The sequence below is a fragment of the Oryctolagus cuniculus genome, chromosome 10, assembly GCF_964237555.1.
Source record: "Oryctolagus cuniculus chromosome 10, mOryCun1.1, whole genome shotgun sequence".
NCBI classification, from domain to species: Eukaryota; Metazoa; Chordata; class Mammalia; order Lagomorpha; family Leporidae; genus Oryctolagus; species Oryctolagus cuniculus.
In genome coordinates this window covers 98,999,390-99,014,224 of record NC_091441.1, presented here as the reverse complement: position 1 = coordinate 99,014,224, position 14,835 = coordinate 98,999,390, and the positions used below count along the sequence as shown (strand labels likewise).

The 14,835-nt window shown below is 54.5% G+C and overlaps 1 long non-coding RNA gene across 1 annotated transcript; it reads left to right on the top strand.

The window, feature by feature from the left end:
* The first annotated feature begins 485 nt into the window (after window positions 1-485).
* LOC138844161 (uncharacterized) lies at window positions 486-1,761 on the top strand. Its single transcript, XR_011379700.1, has 2 exons — window positions 486-959; window positions 1,341-1,761. It is a non-coding gene; the product is annotated as an uncharacterized lncRNA (long non-coding RNA).
* The last annotated feature ends 13,074 nt before the right edge of the window (window positions 1,762-14,835 follow it).

Below are 14,835 nucleotides of genomic sequence, written 5' to 3'. Positions count from 1 at the left end.
CGCTCAGCTCTCCGCTCTCTCCTGAGCTGCCCGCCTGGCCTGTCACGTGCATTCTCTCCATTAAACCGTGTCAGCTTGCTTCTCCAGTCTGAGTGACTGGGCCCTCTCTCAGATTCTGTCCCATCCATTCTCACGGATCCCGACCCCAGTTAAGCTGTGCCGCCTTGCTTACCACTGCGGTCTCACATCTGAATGCTATCGTTTTTTTTTTGTTGTTGTTTTTTTTTTTTTTTTTTTTTTTTTTTTTTTTGACAGGCAGAGTGGACAGTGAGAGAGACAGAGAGGAGCCAGGTACTTCTCCTGGTCTCCCATGGGGTGCAGGGCTCAAGCACCTGGGCCATCCTCCACTGCACTCCCTGGCCAGAGCAGAGAGCTGGCCTGGAAGAGGGGCAACCGGGACAGAATCTGGCGCCCCGACCGGGACTAGAACCTGGTGTGCCGGCACCGCAGATGGAGAATTAGCCTAGTGAGCCGCGGCGCCGGACCACATGAGCTGATTTCTAACTTCCTACCTAACAGTTCGGTATCCAAATGTGACAGAAGCCTGTTGCCTCTGGAAACTCTGGACCTGTCTCTGGGTTTTCAGAGTTGGGAAGTCCCAGATAGCTTTTTTTTTTCTCCCCCATTCAGGTCCCAGGGCCTAACGTCCCTTTGAAACCCTGAGCACATGACCTTTTGATAAATCTGGGCCGTCTCGGGGGCGACGTGGTATCCAGCCCTTTGGAGCCGATCCAGCAGTGCTTCTGCTCCTGTTTCAGTCCTGCAGGCTTGTGCTTGCCGGGAGCAGGTCGTGCACATACTGCAGCAGTGCACACTTGACTTCTGCACCGGGGAGGTGGGCTGGGTCGTCTGCCGGAGCTTCTCAGAGCATTGTGAGGGAACCTTTGAGTTCTTGGGGCAGTGTAGTACGCGTTCATCGTTCCTTCGTGCTGGTAGTAGTGAAGTAGGCAGGCATATAGGTTACAATTGATGGGCCGGCGCCGCGGCTCACTAGGCTAATCCTCCGCCTTGCGGCGCCGGCACACCGGGTTCTAGTCCCGGTCGGGGCGCCGGATTCTGTCCCGGTTGCCCCTCTTCCAGGCCAGCCCTCTGCTGTGGCCAGGGAGTGCAGTGGAGGATGGCCCAGGTGCTTGGGCCCTGCACCCCATGGGAGACCAGGAAAAGCACCTGGCTCCTGGCTCCTGCCATCGGATCAGCGCGGTGTGCCGGCCGCAGCGCGCCGGCCGCGGCGGCCATTGGAGGGTGAACCAACGGCAAAGGAAGACCTTTCTCTCTGTCTCTCTCTCTCACTGTCCACTCTGCCTGTCAAAAAAAAAATAATAATAATAATAAATAAATAGGTTACAATTGATTAGGTTTGTGAGCTGGAAGACCACGCCTTCCCACGCCCCGTGTGACCTCACGCCCTACCTGATACCTTCACTACACCCTTGTGTGACCTCATGCCCCTACCTGGCCACACCTGGGTGCCCACCAGCCAATCAGGTTAATTAACCACACTCCTTTGGAAGTGGGTTAAAAGCCTGGGACAGGGTGTGTCCTGCCCTTCTCTTCCTTTCTCTGGCCTCTAGCCTGGAAGGGGCTGGCTGTAGCCTTGTGCCTCCAGGGCGTGTGGCCTTGGCCACCTGCCCTAGGCTTCCTGGCCTGGATGCTCCCACACGTGGCTGGTTCCCGATGCTCGGTATGAACCCAGATTTACCTCTCTCTCTGATGAAACTGTCACTCTTCTATGCATCTTTCTCACTAAATAAAGGCTTAAAATGTACCATGCTGCCTCATTTATCTGTGCTGGTATTTAGAATTCTTCTCTAAATATTAGGCAAGAACCCTCTCAGGCTTATTAATATTGGGGATTTATTAATAAGCGTATGGTGATATCATATGGCACCCCAAATTCCGGTAGCATGTGTGGCACCCCAGATGGCACTTCTGGGGAACTTTAAGGGGCCACATCTTTGTATAGATTTTGGGGGTCATCTCCAATATCACTCTGATTTGAAGGCAAGTAGGGGCTGGCTTGCAGGAGGCAGCCCAAGGCAGAAAACAGAATCCTTCAGGTTGAGACAGGTAAAGCATCAGGCCTCAGTGGATGTGAGGCCCAAGAGGCTGTTGGAGACCATGGGTGAGTGGTTCCTGTGGCCCTGTTGATGGCTTGCAGGTCCTGGACAGGTCTGTAGTCACCAGTGCCTGGCTTTTTTGCCCTCCCCCTTTTTTTCCTCAAGGAAGGAGGGCCCAAGCCTGAGTCTCGGCATTAAACTGGTGTGTTGGCAAGACATGCGCTACAACTCTGCTGCCGCCACAGCCTCCTATGGCTGTGTCTTAGGCTTCAGAGACAGGGGCTCCCTGTGCGTCATGGCTCTGGGTTGAGTGGAGACGTGCCTCTCTATCTGCTCAAGTTACTCAGGGTCTGGTGGGCGGTAAAACAGATGCTGTTGGACTTCAGTAGAGGAGGGGCCCCCTGTGCTTTCATTAGGTAGGACGTCAGAAATTTAGCCCACGTGTGTGAGACAGGCCTGAAGACCAGCACCTGCTACAGAAGCCCAACATTTTGCACTTCCAAGTCCTGCTCAGACCCTGATAACCTTCCAGGTGCTCCCAGCCTGGAGAAGATGGAGAGGTGGGTAAACAGACTCCCTTAAAAACCTAGGGAGTCCGAACAGACTGTGCGCTCAGTCCTCTGCCTCTCGGCTCAGCCACCCACCTGGCCTGCCCAGGTGTGTTCTCTCCATTCAACCACATAACCTCACTCTCCCCCAGTCCAAGTGACTGGGCACTCTTATCTGTCGCTTCCCAATAAAGCCTTATCGCTTCGCTCTCCATCTCACACCTGAAATCTTTGTCGTGTGAAGACAAGAACCCCATGGCTTCCAGGGCCTTTCCTCGGGTGACACTTTGACAGGGGGAGGTAGGGAGGCAGCGACGATGGGGGCTTTTTAGAGGGACTGTGGAGGTCTTGGAGGTCTCTCGACTGGAACTGAGTTCTGCCCATAAGGGTTTTGTTCTGACCCTGCCTGTCAGCACAGAACGTATCCAAGGGGGCTGAGTCAATGCAATTTGTAACCAGGAATTGTCTATTCCCGGGAACTAGTCTGGGTGGCCTCCCTATCTGCTTATCACCAGGTGCACCTTCAGTGTGACCTCTTGGGCTCCTGGGCGGGGCTCCCCCAGCATGGCAGCCCAGCAGACAGAGCAGCAATGTCACGGATCTGCTCATCTCTGCACTGCTGGGCTGGCAGGCGGCTCGGGCTCCCTGATGAGCGGGAGGGGCCATGTGCATCACAGGTGGCTGGGCACTGTGCCTACCTCCACAATGCCTGGCTCAGCACCCTAGGCCCCCAGCCTGCTGTCCAAGTGGCCTGGCCCTGCAGCCTGTGGCTGCTCACTCCTCTACACCCCAAGAAGGTTTCCCTGAAGAGCCATAGCTGCCCCCTTATATTACATGGGGAGTTGCCTCTGGCAGCTACTCTGTTAAAAGTTGGCCCTACCACTTTGCAGATTTATTTATTTATTTATTTATTGACAGGCAGAGTGCACAGTGAGAGAGAGAGAAAGGTCTTCCTTTTTCCATTGGTTCACCCTCCAATGGCTGCCGCAGCCGGTGCACTGCGGCTGGCGCACCACGCTGATCCGATGGCAGGAGCCAGGTGCTTCTCCTGGTCTCCCATGGGGTACAGGGCCCAAGCACCTGGGCCATCCTCCACTGCACTCCCTGGCCAGAGCAGAGAGCTGGCCTGGAAGAGGGGCAACCGGGACAGAATCCGGCGCCCCAACCAGGACTAGAACCTGGGGTGCCGGCACCGCAGGCAGAGGAGTAGCCTATTGAGCTGCGGCGCTGGCCAGATTTATTTATTTTTTAACGTTAAACCAAAATTTTTAATTTTGAAAATTCTACCTTAGAGACCCTAACAATAGAGCTCTGGGTACCCATTGTTATTTTGCTGAATCTGTTAAACCTGGTAACAAAACAAGTTTGGTAGATGATAAAACAACAATTTTAAAACAGTGACCTTTTTAGATGCAAAAGAGAAAATTTCTTAAACTCAGTGTCCAGTTTCATTTGCACCAACTTAGCACAGAAGCCTTTACTCTGGCATCTTTATGCGTGAGGCTGCTATTTATCAAGTGCGTCTCCCTAGATTTTCAACTGAATTTGAGCCTGGTCTTCAGACAAGTGCCTTGGGCCAACACCTAGTCAACAGTCAGATACCTGGGACTGTTGCAGAAACATACATGTGTTCAGGCAGCTGCAAGACAGGTCCCAAGGGTGACTGTGGGCCAGGAGACCATGTGTCATGGGGGAAAAGCCCACTGGGGATTGTTAACTTAGGTTCAGGGGACTTTTAAGTATCACTGCCCCAGGCTGCCGGGCAGCTGGCCTTCTCACCATTCTCAGCAAAGGGGTGGGGTTGATAGACCACAAACCCAAGAGAGGGAAAAAGTCCAAACTGCCTCTTCTTCCCCCCTCCCCTGCCACTGAACACATTTTTATGCTTGCGGCCCTGACAGTTTTAGAGCAGACGGTGAGTTTTAAATGGAGTTTTCCCATCGCTTGCCACCCCCTGGTCGGTATCACTGGGACAAGGGACAGGCCCAGATCCTGACTGTGATCACCTCGCCCACCTGGCCCTCTCCTTGTGGAGGAAACAGCCATGTGTTAGGACTCACTTGGATTCCAGGGCCACAGACATTCCCACTACACACACTCTCACACACTCTTCCGTTACAGGAGCCAGATGGGTACCTCCCTGTGAGGACCCAGCAGGAGCAATTGCTGGGCTCCTGTTTCCGCACAAAGAGGCAGACCTGAGTACTGGGCACCCCGGGGGCAGCTTACCAGGTCCAGGAGGATCGGCCTAGTCGGCTGTGGGGAGTCAGTCTGGAGGGCCTGCTAGGGCTTGGGAAGTTAGGATCCCAGATCAAAGCTCAAGGGGCCAGCCTTGTTTGAACACAGCAGGGGGTGCCCCAGCACTTGTTTATGGGCACAGCCAACCACCACATTGTTAAAAGACCTGGGGTGGGAAAACTTGCTTCAAACAGGCACCAGAGGCTACGGGCTCAGTGGGAATCCTCTCCTGAGACTGAGCCCTGAGTGTAAGTTTCTTCAAATATTGATAGATTCATCAGCATCTTACCTTAACGTTACAGTACAGACAGAACCTGAGAGAGAGTGCGCGGTTTACATTTAGGCCGGGTTTTTGTTTGTTTGTTTGTTTGTTTTTTGGCCCTGCGTAGTGTTTTATTTCGTGAAAGCAGCCATGCTGCGAACCTCGGAAACTCAGCCCCGCCCCCTGCACCGCGCCATCGCTGGGCTCCCTCAAGTCCACCTCTGCCCGGCTGCGTGGCCAGTGAGTGCTGGCCGGGGTTCAATATTGCATTTACTGTTGGCAGAGGGAGGGGGAGAGCCTGCCTCACTCTGTGCACAGGACGGCGACCCCGCGCTCCTACAAGCTGCGGGGATCTTCTTTCGTGGCAACTTCGAAGTCTACGGTGAAGATCAGGTCGGCGCGGGTGAAGTTCAGGTAGACGGGCAGGGTCACCACGCTCGCCTTCTTCTCGATGCTGGTCTGCTTAGCCCAGCGCAGCTGCGTCAGGGGCAGGGCGGTGGAGATGGCCTGGGACAGCGACAGCTTGCTGTCGCTGTACCTTAGGCCGGGGTTTTTAAGCGGATGGGTCTTGCCTTCCTGCCTCTTCTCCTTCTCCCCCTCCTGGAACAAAGGACTTTTTGGATGTAAATACGAAAACTTTGAGTTTTTCCCCTGAAGTTATCAGGCAGGGGGAAGCCTGGCTGGCATCGCACCCCTCCCCCTTAGAGGAAGGATGGTTAGCGGGTAGAAGGGGCAGGACCCCCTGGAAGGTCAGGATCCAGGCAGACACCGGGCTGCACCTGGAAGGTTATCGGGATGACCTTGAGATGCGGATGCTGGAGCTGGATGTCAATGCCTTCAGCCTTTGTCACACGCATATAAGCTCATTTCTGACTTCCTACCTAAGAAGGGAGAGATTGTTTGACAAACAATAATAAAGAAACATTGCCATGAAACAGCTGGTGGAGATAGAGTAAGAGAACCTGAGGTGTGGGTGTTGAGAGAGCTGGTCTTGAGGGTGGTTTTCTAGTATAGCAAGTGGAGTGGAGGACGAACTGGAAGAAAGAGAGGACAGTGCCACCCGATGGGCTGCCTGGTCTGCCCTGCAGTTACTGACCATGATGGCAGAATTCTCAGTCTAAGCAGCCCTACAGTGGACAAGTCTGAATTGTGTTGGGAGACAGGCTGCCTCGAGGGGAGGAGTTATGAAAGTAGCACTGGGGGCCGGTGCTGTGGCGTAGTGGGTAAAGCTGCCACCTGCAGTGCCAACATCCCATATGGGCACGGCCCCACTTCTGGTCCAGCTCTCTGCTATGGCCTGGGAAAGCAGGAGATAGGCCAAGTCCTTGAGCCCCTACACCCACGTGGGGGACATAGAAAAAGCTCCTGGCTTTGGATTGGCACAGCTCTGGCCACTGAAGCCATTTGGGGAGTGAACCAGTGGATGGAAGATCCGATGGCAGGAGCCAGGTGCCTCTACCTCTGCCTCTCTGTAACTCTTCCAAATAATAAAATAGCTAAATCTTAAAAAAAAAAAAAATGGAGATGGCTGTCTCCTTAGTAAGAAGGCCCCTTTCTTTCCAAATCACATAGTGGGATAGGAGAGTTTGGAAGGCGTATTTTGAGTCGGTATAGACAGCGATAGTTTCATTTTTTTGCCAGCACAAAGGCAAGGGTTAGGGCATGAGTTCAGCCTATTGATGAGTAGTATTGAAAGGGAGTGGTCCCACCTTACCTGTATCGGCGGTCGATGCCACAACATATCCTGCCTGTTTTATTCCCTCATGAAGGATGGAGCTGCCAGCTGTGAGCCAGACTAGAGTGGGGTTAACAAGGGGATGACCCTCTTGAATGTTTGAAGAATGAGGTAGTAAGGGTTCGATAGTCTCGGTGCAGGAGTGGACAGGAGCCGCATGATCTGGAGATGGAGATGGAGGGGGAGAGGGAAGGAGAGTTGCTAGGTTGAGGGGAGGACAAGGTTTAAGAGTGAGGGCAGGGTCCTCGATTACTGCCACCTGAAGGGCCAGAATGTGTGATGGTGGGAGAGACGGGGGGCCCTGTAAGAGAGATCTGATGGAGATCTGATGGATGGTGTGAGCAAAGACTGGTCAGCAGAGAGCCAAAGGTGAGTTTGTTTGACTCTTGTATGAGGTCCGCTGTTGAGGCTAGCATCTGCATCAGGGCGCCCAACCCTTGACTGTGGGGTCCAATGTTTTTGAATGAAAGGCTACAGGAGCAAAGGAGGGACCAAGCTGATGGCCAAGAACCCCCGAGGCTGTTCTTGGTTTTCAGTGACATAAATAAGGAAGGCCGGTGTGAGATCTGGTAAGTTAAGGCAGGGGCCTTAGAATAGCCTGTTGGAGCTTACAATGTTGGGAGGTGACGGGGGTTATGAGGGGCTCCTGGAGGGATCCCTTTGCATGTTCGTAGAGTGGCCGGGCTAGGAGGGAGAAACTTGGAATCCATGAGTGTAGGAATCCTGCCAGGCCTAGAAAGGGAAGAATCTCTTATTTGGTAGAAGGAGGTGGGAGGTTAGCTATGAGGCATTGTTTGTCAACAGTGATAGCCTTATGGGTGGGACCAAGATGTACCCTAAGATTGGTTAGCTCAGATAAGCACAACCGAAGGACACTTGATAACCTTTGGCATCTAGGAAGTTGAGAGCAGCAGTGTGTCACTGTCTTTATTTTTGAGGGGCTGCAAATGAGGAGGTTGTCGATGTACTGGAGAAGAAAGGAGGGGGATAGGTCCAGGGTACCTAGGTCATTGGCCAAACCTGACCAAACAGGATGGAGCTATTCTGGAACCCCTGGGGGAGTATGGTCCTGGTCAGTTGAGTGGACACTTGGTGTTGGGATCAGTTCAGGGGAAAGCCTAAGTGTCCTGAGAGTTAGGATGTAGAGGAATGGTGGCTAAAAAAAAATACATCTTTTAGATCCAGCATGGAGAAATGAATATGAATGCTGGAATAGAGGAGAGGAGGGTGTGTGGATTGGGGACCACCGGGCATATGGGTATTACCACTGCATTAATAAGGCAGAGGCCTTCTGCCAGATGGAAGGACCTGTTAAGGTGTTGTTGTTGTTGTTGTTGTTTTTTGACAGGCAGAGTGGACAGTGAGAGAGAGAGAGAGAGAGAAAGGTCTCCCTTTGTCTTTGGTTCACCCTCCAATGGCCACCGCGGCCAGCGCGCTGCTGCCAGTGCACCGCGCTGATCCGAAGGCAAGAGCCAGGTGCTTCTCCTGGTCTCCCATGGGGTGCAGGTCGAAGAAAGGGGTAGGGGTTTCGGCTCATCCGAAAAGTCGGATGATGAGATTGGGTTGCCAGTGGACAGGTGCCCTGAGGTAGGCAGGGTGGCTGGGATCAGGTTGTCTTGAGAGAGGAGTAGTCAAAAAGGAGGTGAGGGTGGGCTGGAGGACAAGGCCACTGGCCCGAGAGTGAAAACCTCCTGAGCGCCAAACTGATAGCGTATGTGTCTCGCCAAGAGGGTGGGTAGAACATCCAGGTGTAACGAGGAAAGAGTGAGAGGAGGATGTGGAGCAGATTGGGGGTCTGCAAAGGTCTAAGATTCTCCTTCCACTCCGACTCTGGAGGTTGAGGCAGCAGAAGTGGCCCCAGTACTGGGGAAGGACTGAGAAGGCTGCCCCTGTGGTGCCTACCCATCACCGTCCGTTAGCCCGGGCTCCTGTGGAGTGATGGCCGTAGTTGGGTGGCAGGCTTCTTCAGTCCTCAGTATCCAGCCCTGAAAGGTCCACCTGGGGCATAGGTGGGGTGCATGTTCTACAATGACTCGATGGACAAGAGGACAGTCCACTGCCCAGTGGCTCTTGTGACATTTAGGGCAAGGACCTGGTGGGTCTCTGGGGTTGGGACACATTCTGATCCAGTGGCCCATTGGGCCACATTTAAAGCATGAGCCTGGAGGAATCCTGTGGTTAGCATGGTTACTGGAGGCAGCAGGCTGCTGGAAAGCCTTGGCCAGCATTTGGAATTTTTCCTTTTGGGCTCTAATCCCTCCCATTATCTACTTTAAAGGCCACCTCTGGAATTCTGCCTGTGGAGTCAGTTGGCCCCTCTCAAGCTGTTATAACTTTGCCTTGAAAACTGGAAAACTTTGCCGGGAAAACTCTGAGCAAAGAAATGATTTGTGAGACCCTGTCGAGACTCGGGGTCTAAGTTGTTATATTGGAGGAGAGTTTGCGTTAGGTGGTGCTAAAAGGCAGAAGGACTTTCCTTTTTATCTTTAATAACTTCTCCCAGCTTATCATAATTTACAGCCTTTCTGGTGGGATTTTTTTGAGGCTAGCTAGTAAGCAGGTAACCAAGTGATTTCTGGCCGTTAGGAGAGTTGTAGTTCAATTGGGGATGGGCAGGGTCGGACTGATGGATCCCATCAGCGTGAGCTTGTCCCCAAACCCACTTGTTCCTCTGGGAGGAGGGTACTGGAGAGGATCATAAAGACATGGTGAAAAGTCGGATGATGAGATTGGGTTAAATAGCGAAACTACTTAATGGACGACATTGGGTTAGAGGTTAAGGAACCCAGTTTTCATTTGACTTGCGGAAGATCAGCAAGTGAGAAAGGAACATGGACCCTGATGATGCCCTCTGCCCCTGCCACTTCCCGCAGGGGTGACATGGAGGCCGGCTCCCTGGCTGCCATCCGAGAGCTAGTGACTCAGGGACTGGGCACGGGAGAAGGGAGGGGAAGGGCTTGAGGCAGTGGTGAGAGGGAGGGGGCAGAATGTCATTTTGGAATGCGAGAGGGCAAAGGTCGGAATGAAGATTGGGCTTGTGGTAAGGCAAAGGGCTTGGGGGGAGTAGACATGGGCAGGGAATGGTTTTGAGGAAAGGACAAGCAGGGAATTTGAGATGGGGTGCGGGGAGGTACAGTGAGAGCTGGGGTAGAGGCTAATGCCCCTCCTGGAGTTCCTGGGCAGGGGTGGGAGGGGCTGACGACAGCGAGGGCTGGTCCAGGGCGTGTGCTTGGCGGTTGTCCAGTGGGAGATTGATGGCACCAGGGCCTGAGCCCATGGGGCCCTGGGAAGCAGCTGAGCTGGTGCCTGTGGATCAGAGCAGCAAAATCAAAGGTCGAAGAAAGGGGTAGGGGTTTCGGCTCAGGCCCTGGACCTTTGGCGGGAACCTTGGAGGCCAAAAGGACCTGAGCTGGAGAACATGAGGTATAAGCAGAAGGCTTAGAGCAGAAGTAGAAAAAACCTTGAAAAAAGAAATGGAAAAAAAAAAGGCAAGAAAAAAAAGCTTGAATACATGGGATCTCCTTCCATTTTCCAGAATGCGCACAGAAGTGGTGGAGACCTTGAATGATGTTGGAGTCAGACGTGCTGTTGAGCAGCCATTTGGACTGGTTGTTGAGGTCACCCGTGGGCCACGCCTGATTACAAATTAAGAGGAGGCCACAGTGTTTGAGGTCTGGAGCCAGTTGCAGAGGAACTAAATTATTTAGGAGACAACCGAGAGGAGAATCAGACAGAACACAGGACGGAGAAGCTCCCCTGGCGACCCGTGGAGTCGGACTGGCAGATACTGGGCATCTCCGAGGTCACAGCCATCTGACGGACAGTATGGGAGCAGAAAGTGGGACCATCACCCGCACCCGCTGTAGCTCGAGGCTGTGGGAGTTGTGGTGCCTGCTACAGGACTTGGGGGTCAAAGTCCTGCAGAACCACAGCCCATAGAAAGTCGGGATGAGAGGATCCTCCGCCCGCCCAGTCTTACCTCAGGGGTTTGAAGGGCCAGTGTGTGGCTGGAGATTACGGTGCGTTCAGCGGTGTGGAAGGAGGTCCAGGGTCCTGAAGCAGCTCACACCCCCAAGGGGAGAGCAAGGTCGCCAGGAGAACCTGGTTCTGAGGCATAGGCACCAGTTTACGGCCACCACACAGCACACCAAATACTGGAGCAGGGGAAAGCGCTTACTGACGGAGGGAAATCTGACCGGCCAGAGGGAGAGGGCAAAAAAGGAGGCTGGGCCGGGAAACAGGCCTTGCTACAGACTCACAGGGAGGAGAATGGGAACAGTGAATCCTGTTAAGACTGGGGGTGGGGTTGATGCTTATGGGTGGACCATTTGGTCAACTGACTCCCAGTAAGCCAGGTTGGGTCCTGGAGAGGCCAAGATGGCATGGGGACTTGAGATGGCGCTTTTAGGTAAGATGGCACCATTCCACTAACAGTCTACGGCACCAAATGTCTGCCCTTGAAATGGGTATTTTAAAATGTATTTTAGGGGCAAGCATTTGGCACAGTAGTTCATACACCACTTGAGGTGTCCACGTCCTCTACTAGATTTAAATTTTAGCTCCACTTCCCCATCCAGCTTCCTGGTAATGAACACCCTGGGATGCAGCAGGTGATGGCTCAAGTTAGTTCAGTCTCTGCCACCCACAGGGGAGAGCCAGGTTGAGTTCTGGCTTTGGCTTGGTCCAGCCCTCACTGTTACAGGCATTTGGGGAGTAAACCAGCAGATGAGAGATCTCTCTCTGCCTTTCAAATTACATGTCTGTGTAAAAATATGAATAAAACCCACACTGGGTTCATTATTATATATGCAGTATTTATTTTGTCCTCTAATTAGAGAGTATTTTGTTGGCCCCTGAAAGCACTGTGGCCCTGGGCCCCAGCCTCCCGTAGTTGGGTAATGAGGTCCAGGCTCTGTGCCCACCCTTTGTGTATGTGCTGGGTCAGTGATTATGCCTTTTTTTTTTTTTTTTTTTTGACAGAGTTAGACAGTGAGAGAGACAGAAAGGTCTTCCTTTTTCCGTTGGTTTACTCCCAAATAGCTGGCGCACAGTGATGATCCGAAGCCAGAAGCCAGGTGCTTCCTCCTGGTCTCCCATGCGGGTGCAGGGCCCAAGCACTTGGGTCATCCTCCACTGCACTCCCGGGCTACAGCAGAGAGCTGGACTGGAAGAGGGGCAACCGGGACAGAATCCGGCGCCCCAACCAGGACTAGAACCCGGGGTGCTGGCGCTGCAGGTGGAGGATTAGCCAAGTGAGCCACAGCGCCAGCCAGTGATTGTCTTTGCGAGGCCCCAGTTGGGGGCGATCTGGGCTTCTGCAAATGGCAGTGGCATGTACACGTAAGTGTAGGACCTGCTGTCCTGTGACCATGGGACACCACGTTTGTTCCATTGAGCAGGGATTTAGCTGGGAGCACATGCTCCTTCACTCATCTGTAGTTGTGCTTTTTTTCTTCTTCTTCTTTCTGACTCAGAAGCTACCAATTGAGACCTGCTCGGTGCTCAGGCCCAGGCTTGCCTGCCAAGGTGGGGTGAAGGAAACACCATATCCCAGCCTGGGGAGAAAGTGGTGCCTGGGCCTGCAGCCGGCTGAGCCTGAGCCACTGAGCCTCCTGCCAGGGTGGCCCCTGGAGCAATTATACTCACAGTTGGCTGCCACTGGGGCTGGATCTTCCAGGCTGGCTCAGGGGGAGAAGCTGGCAGGACTGAAGGCAAGCAGGGTCCAGGTTGCTGAGGACTATGGGCACATCAACCAAGACGTGTGCATAGGACCAAGTCACACTGGAGCAGTGGCTGCTGGTTCTGTTCAGAAAGTGGCGTCTTGGTGATGCCCATGATGGCCCGGAGAGCTTGGCACAGCTCTAAAGGGCTGAGGGCACAGGAGAACAAGGGGCCCCAGGCTAGCCCTTGTTGCCCCTAGAAGGCCAGTGCTGTAGTTGGCAGAGTCCAGCTGGCTCCGTCCCAGGGAGAAGCTGTCACAGTGGGGACAGCAGGCGGAAGCCAAGGGGCCGGAAGGCCATCCGGCTGGTCTGCTGCTGCAGGGCCGCTGGATCTGTCCGAGTCGGGTGTGTGTCTGGGTGCCGTCCAGCTGGATGGTCCAGCCTTGCCTGCTCTGCCTGCCCTGCCTCGGGCCTGAGCCGCCTCACTCCCTGTCCGCTGCCCCCTTTACCCACAGGACAGTTCTGGCTGGCCCTGAGTTGTGCTTTCTCCAGGGCTGTCCACCGGGGGAAGTGATGTGAGATGGACACAGATACATATGGAGGGGTCGCAGCTTAATGGGCACAGGTCATAACTGTAGAATTCACAGCTGTGTGGGGTTACAGTAGGGGATCAAAGCTTGGCATGTAGTGAGGTTACAGGTACAGAGGGTCACAGCTAGGTGGGAGAGGTCAGAGGTGTGGGGTTGGGGATCACGGTGTTGAGGTTATAGGTTCAGGTCAGGGACTCCCGCCTGTGCGTAGGTTACATGTATGTGGGAGAGACAGAACAATGCATAGGTTACATGTATGTGGGGGAGACAGGGAACGACACTGCCTCCCTTGTCCTCCCTCCACTGCGCTCTGCTATGAGCTGTGCTACTGACCAGCACCCGAGTCTTCCCTCTGGCCTGCTGCTCTCCACTGTGGCCACGAGCATCTGGGACCCCACACTTCTGCGTCCACTTCCTCTTGTCTGGTGTGAACTTGCATTGGCCTCCTCTCCATTTTCGGCCAATTGCCAGCCAGAGGGGTTGAGTTGACATGAGTGTGGCTGGGCTGCTTTCTCCAGGATCTGCTTCGGTAGCCACACCATCCCCTGGCTGGCACTTCCCTCGGGAGCACCCTCCCGGGGCCGGTGTCTGTCTGGGCATCTGGTGACCTCCCTCTACTTCGTCACCCCCACGAGGACACGGGTCTGTGTTAGTGTGATTGGAGATTTGTCGGAGCCCAGCATATGCTACACTTGATGCTTGGTGTTTTACAGAACGGGTGACACGGTGACTGCTGTCAGAAGTCAGGCCTGACGTCACCCTGGGGCTGCCCTTCCTGCCTGTGCGTGCACTAGACGGCACGCCACACCCCAGCTGTGAACTGTGTCAGCCGGGTCCGCTTCCTCCAGCGTGCGTCCATGCTTTGTCCCTCAGCGTCCAGCTGCCCCTCCTGAAGCTCCGTGCGGGCAGCTTGCCCCGGAGGCCAGCTCCCTGAGCATGTGTGTCTGTCGCCCTCCACGCTCGGCCGGCCTTGAGTCTGCCCAGAGCCTGTGAGTCGCTGAGGGCAGGGCCGTGGGTGGGGGCCCTCAGTGACACAGAAGGGACCTCAGGTGCTGGCTGCCCAGCTAAGGGGAGGGTGAGGGAACTCCTGTCAGAGACAGGGAGCTGCCAGCAGTCTCTGCTATCCTGGCTGCTACTCCTCTGGGGCAGCTGTTGGCCCACGGCCAGGCTTGCCAAGCTGACCCATGCCCCTGTCCCCAGGAGCTCAGGGTGGCTCCCCCTGCCATGGCTCTCAGCTCCACAGTGGGACAGGGCCAGAAATTCAGTATTTAGATCTCAATCCCTCTCTTGCCTCCCACTCCTCTCCCCCACCAGACCCAAGGGAAGAGCGTGACCCAGACAGGGAGAGCCACGTACGCCGTGCTTAGGAGTGGGGAGCAGGGATGCCTCGGCCTGTGGAGACAGCAGGGACAGCACACAATGATTTCTTCATCCCTGGGTGGGTGAGGCAAGGAGGCTGTGACCAGCTGGCCAGGGACGCAAGGACAAGAAGCAAAAGCACGAAGCTGGACCCAACTCCCTTCGAATCGATCTGGGGAAAGTGAGGCCCTTGGTGCTGGGGTGGGACACGACTCCCTCCACTCCCAGCAGGACAGCTGCAGAGCAGGCACGTCTGGGCTGCCCAGATCCTGGTGAACACATTTTACCAAAGAGAAGGTTCACAGAGACGGAGCTGAGCGGGACCTCATGGGATACCCCAGAATCTGACAGGTCCTGACCCAGGTGCAGAGAAGTTCAAGCACAGA